Source organism: Rhineura floridana, chromosome 3, assembly GCF_030035675.1.
Source record: "Rhineura floridana isolate rRhiFlo1 chromosome 3, rRhiFlo1.hap2, whole genome shotgun sequence".
Lineage (NCBI taxonomy): Eukaryota > Metazoa > Chordata > Lepidosauria > Squamata > Rhineuridae > Rhineura > Rhineura floridana.
In genome coordinates this window covers 212,019,415-212,032,101 of record NC_084482.1, presented here as the reverse complement: position 1 = coordinate 212,032,101, position 12,687 = coordinate 212,019,415, and the positions used below count along the sequence as shown (strand labels likewise).

Here is a 12,687-nt window from a genome sequence, read left to right as displayed (position 1 = left end):
CCCAACACTCCTGCTCATTCCTGCTGTCTCCTGCCTTCATCAATGAGGAGTGGCTTTTGGGTTCATTGGTAAGACCCAATTCCCCGACACTGCGTGTAAAAAATTAAAATTAATATCTCTTAAAAAGGAAAACAAGGGTTCAGTACTCTGTACAGCTTCAGGAAAAACCTGGGATAGATTCTACTGCCCCACTGACATGGAGGTACCAGCTGCCACTGCCCACCCCTGTCGCAATCGCCCATCTTCCCCCTCTGTAAGGGCTGAAACATATCACAAAAGTACAAGGAGATCTTACAAAGTGGGCGTGGGATGCTAACTCTCCAGGTGTCATTGGACTGCTACACCCATCCATTGTCCCTGACGGTTGGCCATGCTGCAGGGGACGGATGAGAGTTGGAGTCCCACAATGTCTGGTGGGCCCCACAGATTCCCCGATCTCTGCATAGGGGGGACCTTGACCTGACTGGAGGATCCTCTTCCCCTCTCAATTTTGCAGCAGGGCTGAGGAGATGCAGCAAAGAAACAGTAAGTGCAAGGTGAGGAGGATTAAGCATGCCTCTCCTTGCTGCTTTCCAGCTTCAGATCGCCCCCCTCCCATGCTGTGTTTCTCAACAGCCACCATCCAGATTTTATTTGTTTCCTCATATTGATATCCCACCCATCGTCCCAATGGGAGCACAGATGGTATACATTTATGCTTAATGGGTTGAATTCAACTAAGGGCTTGCCAATGCTGGGCTGTACCGTGAGCCTGAGGCTGTTTGAGTCTTACTGGGCTTCCTTCACGTGGCGTTGCCCTCAAGCAGAAACCACCCTTTTTCTATAGAGTGAATTCAGATTTCCCCAATCCTGGGAAAATCCAAAATTAAAAATACAAGCTCAGGGATAGCCGATGCCGTTTGCATTCTCTTCTGCTGAAGTGGCACCAGAAAGAGCTGTGAACCGAATCAACGCCTAAGTTTGTCATGTCCATTACTTTTAAGGGATCTACTCTGAGCATAAGGTTGAACGCAACCCACATTTTTTTTTACCAATCTTTTGTGCAAATCTGGTATACTGGGGGAAAAAACCTGTATTTCAAAAATATTTTTTGTGCGTTCCCGTAATGGACCACAGGTTTCCGGGCCTTACGGTGGGTGGGGAAGAAGTACTAACCGACGCGCGGGAACGCCACAGTGTGAATAGATCGCATGAAGCACTGCCCACTACTGTGGAGGATAAACATCATTTGGAAGCGTAAGAAGCCCAGGCCACCAACAATGGGCAAAAGGGGTTTGTTTCTAGTGGGCTCAGAGCCAGCAGGACGCCCAGACTCTTAGCTTTCAGTAAAAAAAAGATTGTAAATAGTCTAGAAAAAAAGATAACAGACCTGTGAAATTAGGTCGCCTGCTGCTCCAACTCACAGCCCTTCCAGGTTTTCAGCTAATGAGTAAAGTCACTCCAGAGCAGAGCTTGGAAAAGTTACTTTTTTTTGAACTACAACTCCCATCAGCCCATTCCAGTGGCAATGCTGGCTGGGGCTGATGGGAGGTGTAGTTCAAAAAAAGTAACTTTTCCAAGCTCTGCTCCAGAGAGAGAAAGTGAGAGGAGGCCAGGCTGGATCTTGGGAGGGGCCCACACTGCTGAACAGCTGCTGCCGCAAGCTGATACCGTATGGATGAGCAGAGGAAGAAGGCCTCTCTCAGCCCACCTCCAAGCAGTGGTGTAGTTGTCATGGGTGGCGCAGGGTCTTTTGATCCAGGTCCCACCCGGGCCCTTAAGTTTCAGCAGCCGTCTGCATCACTTTCAAAAGCCCTCTTTCCCTGTCACTGTCACCGCCTGTGCAGAACTGTCCATGAGAGCCTATAGCAGAAGCAGTCGCTGCATGCTTGGCCCCGGAGAGAGCAAAGCCTGATGCCCAACGAGGGCGGCTCCACGCGCTCCTGTGTTACTTTCCCCAGCCTCATGAGAGAGATGGACGCTGGTAGAGGTTAAATCGCATGCGCTGCGGGGAGGCGAGTATGCACACACACAAGAGTGCTTTCTCCTCCTCACTCTTCGGTTGTAAACTCCAACAAACATGTTAGCGGGGGAAAGGCTTGCTCTCCAGCACTGCAATAACATGTAAATCAGACGCGCTGTACAGAGTTGAAGACGTGCTGCGAGGCCTGTGCTGCTGGCGCTCATTGCAGTTTCTTTTTCCACGGTGGACTGGGTGGGAGGGAAGTTGGCGGGAACTAGCGCTGGCTCGCTCCGGATGGACCCAGGCAAGGGGCACCTGAGGGGAGAGGTGAATGGCGACAGGAGGGCAGCTTCCACAGGGAGGGAGCAGGAAAGACATATTTCCTTTATTCCAGCCCAGTCCATGCAAACATTTCCCCAATGTGGTCAGTAGGACTTGCTTTCTGTATATCTGCAGTTTCTTCAAGTCCTGAAGGATCACACATGAACAGAAAGGGGGTCAAAGACTGAATCCAGTCTCCCTTGTACAGGGGAGAGGGAGACTTCCCATATCCAAAGTGTGGCTGCATCATCTTCAATGCCATCCCCTCCATCTGGCCCTTTGCATCATGTGCCTGGACTAGATCTGGCCCCCAGGCAGCCCTAGGACTCCTCAGGCTGTTGCTGAGCTTTGCTGTGGCCTGACAATTGCCTCCTTGACAGGCCCTGGCCCTGTCACTTCGCTACTGTGGCTTTGCTACCAAACCATTTCCTTACAGCTTCCCTAAAGGTTTCCCCAAAGAATTCTGGCAACTAATTGAGTGAGGTGCTGAGAAAACTTTTGGGATCTCAGATCTACACTTCCCATGAAGCTTGGGGAAAGGTCTGCCAGTTAAAGTGGAATAGTTCCAGAATAACGCTGCTGTGTGGATAGGCTGTATAATCTTTGAAGGGGGCATAGTGTGATTATTATGAAGGGACCCTGCACTTCTCAGATTGCCACTCCACTGCTGCCCCCAACCCTGCCATCTCAGCTGCCAGCCCACCACCCCAGAGAGCATAATGGTCCAGATGGACCCAGGCAAGTGGCACCTGAGGGGCGAGAGGAATGGCAACAGGAGGGAAAACATCTGCAGGGAGGGAGCAAGAAAGACAGACTTCCTTTTATTCCAGCCCAGTCCATGCAAAATGTTTCCAGTCTCCCTTGTACAGAAGAGAGGGAGACTTCCCATATCTACAGTGTGGCTGCATCATCTTCAATGACATCACCACCATCTGGCCCTTTGCATCATCTGCCTGGACCAGAACTGGACTCCCAGCCAGCCTTGGACCTCTCAGGCTTTTGCTGAGGTTTGCTGTGGCCTGACAATTGCCTCCTTGACAGACCCTATCCCTGTCATTTTACAGTTCTGGCTTTGCTAACAAACCATTGCCTTTTGGGGCAGAGCTCTGCATGGAGTTGGGACATGCATTTTCCATGATGAAATCAAAACGTATCAGGCAATATTTAGTCCCCAGAGAGAGTTGAGATTTAATCAAATTGAGTTTTAAGGGCAGGGTCATCCCTCAATACACGGCATACTGTATGGTGTCTCCGCTTTCAGAGCATCTTTTTGGACTACATAGGGTTGTTAGAACAAAGTAAACCAGAACTATCACTAGAAGCTAAAATGTTGAAACTGAGGTTATCATACTTTGGACATATCATGAGAAGACAGCATTCACTAGAAAAGACAATGCTGGGAAAAACAGAAGGGAGTAAAAAAGAAGAAGACCAAACACGAGATAGATTGATTCCATAAAGGAAGTCACAGACCTGAACTTAGAAGATCTGAACAGGGTGGTTCATGACAGATGCTCTTTTTTTTTTTTTTTCAATAATTTTTATTCAAATTTTCATAAAACATACAAGACAAAATCATGAAACATTCAAAGACAAAAAACAAAATCAAAAATAGTTAAACAAAAAGAAAAAAAGAAAAAAAAAACAAAAATAAAAAATAAAGAGTAAAATATTGACTTCCCATTTGTCAAAGATCAAATCAGTTATAAGTCTATAATATATAACAATCCTGTCTCTTAAGTCATATTATAAAATCACTTTCCTCCAGTAGTTATCTTACTTAATCATCAAATCTCATAAACATTATTCTTTCCACAAAAAGTCAAAGAGAGGTTTCAATTCTTTAAGAAATATATCTATCAATTTTTTTTTCCAGATAAGCATATCGATTAATCCATCTCATTACTAATTATGATAATCTTATTGTCATAACCATAGTCAAAATAAACATTTCAATTAATCCATCACATCAGAATCTGTTAGGTTCAGTAATTTCAGTAGCCATTGTTCTATTATCCCTATTAGTTCCATTTTCCATCTTCCATCTTCAGTAGTCTTGTTAAGTCCAGTAATTTCAGTATCCAATCTTCCATTATCAGTATTCCATAATAATCTTGCTGTCAAAGCCATAGTCATATAGTAAGAGTCTAATGGGAATTACCTCTATCCCAAATATTTTCTTGCCATCCATTCTGAATAGGTTGCTGAAATACAGCTGTAAAATCATATCTCTGTTCTTTTTTTCAAAATACACTGGGTCATCTCTTGAAAGTTTTTCCATTGTCACATGGCTGCAGTTAATTCCATAGATTTTCTCTATATTGGGCTCCATCACATCATTCCAGTCCAGGAGATTATCCATGCCATTAATAACTTTATCTCTAGAATCTTCATTAATTTCTTCAGAGATAACATTGAGTTCCAAACAATAGATTTTATTTCTAAAGTCCATAGACTCCAAATCTTGTTCCTGTTCCACGTTTGTTCCAATCTCCGGGATCTCCTCTCTCACAGGGACCCCTGTTCCAGTCTCCAGGGTCTCCTCTCTCACAGGGACCCCTGTTCCAGTCTCCAGGGTCTCCTCTCTCACAAGGACCCCTATGTCTTTAATCTCCTGTGTCTCCAAACAATAGATTTTGTTTCTAAAGTCCATAGACTCCAAATCTTTTTCCTGTTCCACGTTTGTTCCAATCTCCGGGGTCTCCTCTCTCACAGGGACCCCTTCCAGGGTCACCTCTCTCACAGGGACCCCTATATCTTTAATCTCCTGCTTCATTTTACTCAATTCAACTTTCAGCTCCTTACAACCCTGTCGCAGGTTTTGTTTCGTTATCTCAATCTCATCCATTATTTTCTGAAACATAGTTATTTCCAGCTTCTCAGCCACTTTCTTAATTGCCATTTTAAAAGAAAAATATAGGAAAACCACTTCTTATTTCAGCAACAATTGGGTTAATACTCCAAACTTGGTGACATCACAGTATAAACAAAGCAGACAGCCTTATCTCTCCATAGTTAAGTAAACAAAATGCAGTTCCCAGGATCGAAACAATTAATGGCAGTCGTCAAGAAACAGATTCGTCAAAATAAAATAGACCAAAAAGAGAGTAGTCTCAGACAGTATAATATTCTTCAAAATAAAAATCTGGAATAGAAATCCCTCTTCTGTGTATATCTTTAGAATGCAAATCCAGGACAGCTTTTTGCAACAAAAACAGAGATAAGCTATTAATTAGTGCGTAGCAGAGAGAAGTTATGGCTCCCCAGTGAGATGTCAAAAACCGATCAATCTGGCAAATCTCTTTTAAACAGCAACAATTTAAGTCAAGTAAAAGAAAAATATAGAAAGAAGGGTGCTTGCCTGTTAGTGCGTTCTCTCTTAGAAGATAAGATGAACGTTCGCTTTAACAGATAGAGCTTGCTGTTGAAAATCCGTCCCACCTTCGTCGGCTGGACCTCGTCCCATAAATTAATGAGATCTGGTCGTCCCAACAAAAATAGGCTTTGAGGTTAATCTCTTCGTTTCTCCCTACCCGGGAGAAGTTTAATCAGTCAAAAAAAAAAGAAAAAACTGACTGATATATCTGAATAAGCTTCTTTTGAGGCAGGAGCCCGTCTCAAAAGCAGGCACAGGCTAAGTCACCCTTCCCGGAAGTCCATGACAGATGCTCTTGCAGGTCACGGATTCATAGGGTCGCCATAATCCACTTGAAGGCACATAACATACACAGCAAAGGCATATGCTGGGCATGACTCTCACCCTGCCCAGGGGAGGCCTGCTTTTTTCTGTGTTAACTAACTTTAACTTTCTCTATGTGACAAAAGCTGAACTGACTTGGCCTTCAGATTCCATTCATCCTGTGGATAAGAGTCACAGATACCATAATGTCTTTCCTGCTCATGCAAGCAAAACCAGCTTTAGAGCCTTCTCTGCCAGATTCCTAGTTGCTTACTAGTTCCCAATCCCTTATTTGCTTGAAAGTTCAAAATACTAAAAAAGAAGAAAAGTTCACAGCTACAGCAACTCCAAAGCAAAGTTAACATGACTCTGAACCCCATAATATATGTTGGGGTACCCCGTATCATATATCTCCACAATCTGGGGACTGTCCCTGTCAAGAACAACAATACATCAAAATTATCAGGCTTCTGAAATGCTCATAAATGCATAGTGATGTCATACAATCATAAAAAGTAAGTAACTGAGAGTGGCCACCCCAAATCTGCTCTGGGCCAGGACAAATCATACACCCCAGGAAAGGGGAGGGTGTCATCTGTGAGATGCCAGTGCTTCCTGCCTGGCCCAGAGCTTCTGTTGGGTGCAGGGCATGGATAAGGGCATCTATGAACAACCAAAATACAGAAAAACATGCAGAAAAAAAATAAGTAACTGGGTGCCTGCCACAAACTCTGCTCTGGGCCAGGACAACTCATACAGCCAGGAAAGAGGAGGGTGTCTTCTACAAGATATCAGTACTTCCTACCTGCCCCAGAGTTTCTGCTGGGTGCAGGGACTCATAAGGGCATCTATGCAGAACTAAAATAACAGAGAGTAAGTAGAGAAAAATTTGTAATTTGGGGTGACAGCTCCAAAATCTTCTGAGATCCATGAAAACTCATTCACCTGAGCAAAGGGGAGAATGTCCTCAACGAAATGCCACTGCATCCTGGCTGGCATAGATTTTCTTGTTGACACAAAACTGATATGGGCATCTATGCAAACAAGCAATGTAGAAAGTATATAAGGAACTGCAGGTTCCCACCCCAAAAGTGCTCTGGGCACAAGAAGTCATACACTCATGCATGCAGAAGAGGGTTCCCATCCAGTTCAGAGCTTTTTTATGTATAGTACACAAATCATACTTCCATGCATCTGGGAGAGCGTGTTCTATGGGATGCCATCCATGCCTACTTTAGAGTGTCATCTATGAAATTACATCTTCAAGAAATCATTGTTTGTTGACCCTGCCACAAGTCCTTCTGTCACCAGCATCAATGGCTTTTAAAAATAATAATTGAGCTATAACAAGGTAAGTAACAGGGAAGACAAATACAAACATTAAACATTAAAAAATTCCACCAGAGATCATAAGCACTGGCTGTAAGCACTGGAGTATCATAGAGGACACCCTATCATTTTCTGGGGTGTTTGATTTGTCTTGCCCCAGAGAAGATTTTGTGCTTAGCACCCCCAGAAACTTATTTTTTCTTCACTTTTTGTCTCTTTTGGTTGTGCATAGATGCCCTTATACATGCCCTGCACCCAATAGAAGCCAGGTGTGAAGCATTGGCATCTTGTAGAAGACATCCTCCCCTTTCCTGGGGTGTATGATTTGTTCTGGCCCAGAGCAGATTTCTTCGGGGGGGGCATCTTCAGTTACTAATTTATCGTGCATATTTCTGAGTCTTTTGGTTGTGTATGGATGCCCTCCTCCATGCCCTGTGCCCAGCAGAAGTTCTGGGCCAGGTGGAAATCACTGGCACCTTGTAGAGGACACCCTCCCCTTTCATGGGGTGAGTGATTCGTCTTGGCCCAGAGCAGATTTTGTGGTGGGCACCCTTAAGTTACTTATTTTGCCTACACATTTTTGTGTATTTTGGTCGTGCATAGATGGCCTTATCTATGCCCTGCTCCCAGTAGAAGCTCTGAGCCAGGGAGGGCGCAGTGGCATCTCGTAGAGGACATCCTCCCCTTTCCTGGGGTGTATGATTTGTCCTGGCCCAGAGCAGATTGTGGGGTGGGCACCCTCAGTTACTTGTTTTTTACGATTTTATGGCATCATTATACATTTATGAGCATTTCAGAAGCCTGATAATTTTGATGCAATGAATTTATTGTTGTTTATTATGGGGAGAGTCCCCAGATCACAGAAATATATGATATGGGGTACCCCAACATATATTTTGGGGTTCAGAGATGTTCTTTCCTTTGGAGTTGCTGTAGCTGTGAAGTTTTCTTCTTTAGAGAGACTCCCTGCTGGAAACCGTGGAGAGCCTCTGCCAGCCAGTGTGGACAATACAGAGCTTGAGGGCCCAATAGTCTGACACCGAATAGGGCAGCAGGTTTGCATGTTCTGTGTGGTGCCTCTCCCCTCCTTGGCTCTCGCTTAGAGAGCTCATCTGGCTGCTTTACGATCTAAGGGTTAAAATAAACGAAACTAGAGTCCTAGAGAGGAAGGAGATAGAACGAAGACCACGGGGGGGCACCTGTGCCCCTCAAAGGAAATGCGCCGCCTCTCCCCCTACACGCCACTTCCTCATTGGATCTTCGCTTGCAGGATCCTGGCTTCCACCTCTCCCTCCTTCTGGGATCCGGTAAGCCCCTCCTCCCTCGTTGTGCATTTGGGGGAAAGGGAAAAGGAGGATGTGCAAGGCAGGGGAGCGAGGAGGAGGCTGGGAGACCCCCGGGGGGGGGATGCCCCATGTTGCAGCCTCTGCCGGTGGACCAGGACAGCAAGGGAGACCCTCAGTCGGTAAGGAGGTGGCCTGTGTTCAGCTGACCCTTGCAGGATCCCCCATCACAGCATCCACCACCGGGGAGCAGAGCTTCCTTTTTCACTCCTCTTAAAAGCCAATCCTAGTTAGTGAGACGTGCAAATAATGGTGGTAGACTGCACCTGGAGGGAGAGGTGGTGTGTTTTTCTCTGGCCGACGAGTCTGCATAATAAACAATGGACAAAGAAAGGAAAGGGAAGAAAAAAGATAGGCATGGCCTTGGTACAATGAGTGATATCTTGGGGGCAGAGTTGTTTGTTGTTTTGTGCCTTCAAGTCGATTTTGACTTATGGCAACCCTATGAATCAGCGCCTTCCAATAGCATCTGTTATAAACCACCCTGTTCAGATCTTGTAAGTTCAGATCTGTGGCTTCCTTTGTGGAATCGATCCATCTCTTGTTTGGCCTTCCTCTTTTTCTACTCCCTTCTGTTTTTTCCAGCATTATTGCCTTTTCTAGTGAATCGTGTCTTCTCATTATGTGTCCAAAGTATGATGACATCTTTGCATTTGAAGACCTTTTCTAGTTCTCTCGCAGCTGCCCTCCCCAGTCCTAGCCTTCTTCTGATTTCTTGACTATTTTCTCCATGTTGGTTGATGACTGTGCTAAGGTATTGGTGATAATCCTTGACAAGTTCAGTGTCCTCGTTGTCAACTTTAAAGTTACATAAATCTTCTGTTGTCATTACTTTAGGCAGGAATCATAATGGGTGGTGTGTGTGACAGGAGTAGTTTTGGATGGGAAGTGGAGCTTCCATGTACAGAAGCAGTGTACCAGACCTCAGTGTGTTTAATTAACTGAACTTCATTCCTAGAGAGGAAGAGAAATTTGGGGGGGAGGGGTCCCCAGAGCAAAAGGACCTCTATTCAAAGTCCCATCCTGCTGGGCTTCTAACTTGGGGGGAAGCAGCTGCCATTTGCCCCAAGCACAGCATTGGTGGCCCCCTCCGAAATCTGTTGAACCCATTTCCCCCTTGCACATTTGGCTGAAGGGTTTTCCCAGGGCTGCAGGAGACAGTGCATAGGAGACCTGTTCAGCTGATCCATCCAAATCAGGGAGGAGAGCGTTGTCTTTCCCTCTCCTCTTGGCAAGGCCAAGACACAAGTTTCAGCGAGGAAAGTAGGTCTCTGAATGCCCCCATTACTCACACACGAACTGGTGTCATCACTCCTCCTGGCTGGCACACATAGGCCCATCCAGACTGGCAACCCTGGATGCTGAATGGATCTTTTAACTGTGAACAGAAAATGCTACTAAAGAAGTGGCAACCTTTTAATCAAAGGAATCAACTTCAGGAGACCCCCAACTCAAAGTGGAAAAACCTGCTGCATTAAAAGGGTAAAGAGGTGGAGAGAGCAATGCAAATGCTTACAGAGCAGATCAGCCACCACCTGTCACTCGTGCTGGCTGGGATGAAGGTTAGTCCTTCATTAAAGTTAGTCCTTCATTAATTTGTGATGACAATTTCAAAATTTTGGATTCTTTGTTTTCTTCCTCCACAAAATGCCCTAAGATCTTTCAACTTCCTTGCCACAACCAGGTCCTCAACTCCAGGAACTGTGGCGTTCCAGTTTAATTAAAAAATAACAGCAACATTGGTACCAGACCTGAGTGGGTTAAAGATCTTGTTCTTAATTTCTGGAGAAGAAGGGCATTCGGGGGGGGGTGAGCTGCATCCCCCAGAGCAAAAGCACATCTTGTCCAAAGTCCCTTTCTTTTCTAGATTCTCACTTGGGGAAAAGTAGCTGCTGTTTCCCCCCAAGCACTGCATGGGTGCCCCCCTCTGAAATCCTGTGAGCCCCCTCCACCTTTGCACACTTGGTTGAAGGGTTCCCGCAGGTGAGGACCATAGGAGGCCTGTTCAGCTGATCCATCCAAATCAGGGAGGAGAGCTTCCCCCCCACACACACACAAGGCTAGGACACCACTTTGAATTAAGGGGGAATTGAATGTATGCCTATTAATGCCCCCATTACTCACACACTGACTGGTGTTATCAGTCCTCCTGGTTGACACACATGTGCCCATTCAGACAGATAACCCCTGGGATACAGAAGGGATCTCTTAAGAGTGAATAGAAAGTGCTACTGAAAATTGGCAATCTTTTCATCAAATGAATCAAACTTGGAAGACCCCAGTTGAAAGTAAAGCACCAAGTTTTATTAAAAGGGTAAATAGGCGAAGAGAGCAATCCAAATGCCCACAGGGCAGGGCAGCCACCACTCACATCCATATCCCATCACTCATGGTGGCTGGGGTGAAGGTAAAGTTTGTCCTTCATTAATTTATAATGACAGTCCACAGATTTAGAGTCTTTGCTTTCTTCCACCACATTACACCAAAGATCTTTCCATTTCTTTATCACAACCAGGTTATAAACTCCAGGAACTGCAGAGTTCCAATTTAATGTAATAAATAACAACAGAGCTCACATTTAACTCTGAAAGTGGACAGTTCAAAAGATTATTATTTTTATATATTTATTATTTGATTTATATCCCCCCCTTCCTGCCAGTAGGAGCCCAGGGCGGCAAATCTATCAATGGATCAAAATAATAACATATTTCCATCACAATTAAACCAAAATTCTGTATTCCAGGAGAGGCTTCACAGAGATAAGCTGGGGAACGTAGGAAGCCGCATTATATTGAATTAGACAATTGTTCCATCTAGCTCAGTATTGTCCGCACTGACTGGCAGCATCTCTCCAGGATTACAGGCAAGGAGTCTTTTCCAGCCCTACCTGGAGATGCTGGGGATTTAAACTAGTACCTTCTGTGTACAAAGCAGCTGCTCTACCACTTGAGCTACAGCCTGTCCTCTGAAAGAGTCTCCCCTTTAGCTTGTTTTTAATTAAGAATAAGGGGGTAATGAGGATGATGCTGGTCCCTGGGGCCCTTTGGAGCTGCTGTCAGAGATCTGTCAGCCATCCAGGGATCCATCTTCAAAGTAAAACATAGGCCCCATCACTGGGTTTTTATCAAAGGTTATATGGTAGAAACAGTAATCCTCACATTTGACTATTCTTACCCAGCACCTTTCCTGCTCTGCAAGCCTTCGGCCTAGGCACAGTGATCTCTATTTGGCTTCGCTCATAGAATAAGTGGACCTGCTCCTTCTGAACGTGGCCTCAGAAGGCAGAAAAAAATTCCCAAAAGCACAGAAGGGAGGAGGACTGAGTGAGAGGCCAAGAGAGGAAGTGTGCATGGAAGGGTCAGAGTTGCAAGGGACAGATCAGGAGAAGAGATGCTACATCTTCTTACCCACAGATCAAAGATGAAACAGCAAGACTCAGCTGCCCCTGAAGCAGGAAGAGGCCCTGATGCCACTAGGACTGGGACCCACAGGGAAGAATTCTGCAGCGAAAACATGCAGATCTTGGGGGAGAACCCCCTCAGCTCAGATGTGCAGTGCCAGCAGTTCCGGTGTTTCTGCTACCAGGAGGCTGAGGGGCCCCGAGAGGTTTGCAGCCGACTCCACCTTCTTTGCCGTGAGTGGCTGAAGCCAGAGCGACACTCAAAGAACCAGATCCTGAACAAGGTGATCCTGGAGCAGTTCCTGGCTGTCCTGCCCCCAGAGATGGAGAGCTGGGTGAGGGAGTGTGGAGCGGAGACCAGTTCCCAGGCGGTGGCCCTGGCAGAAGGCTTCCTCCTGAGCCGCGCAGAGGACAAGAAGCAGGAAGAGCAGCAGGTGAGAGGGCTTCAATTAGACCAGGGACAGCCAATGTGGTGCCTTCCAGATGTTGTTGAAGTAAATGTCCTGTAACTGCTGGCCATTCGTGGTATTGGGTGGGGCTGATGTGAATTGGAGTGCACTTCCGTCTGAAGGGCACCACCTTGGCTACCCCAATATCAAGTATCTCTAAGGGTTTTGCGTCTATCCTTCCTTTTCTATATCAAATACTCCTCTGGGTTTTGCCTCCCTCAGTC

General features: G+C 45.7%; 1 pseudogene; it reads left to right on the top strand.

Moving 5' to 3' along the window:
- Positions 1-8,588: 8,588 nt before the first annotated feature.
- Positions 8,589-12,687, top strand: part of LOC133378945 (zinc finger protein 845-like) — a 159,479-nt pseudogene continuing 155,380 nt past the window's right edge.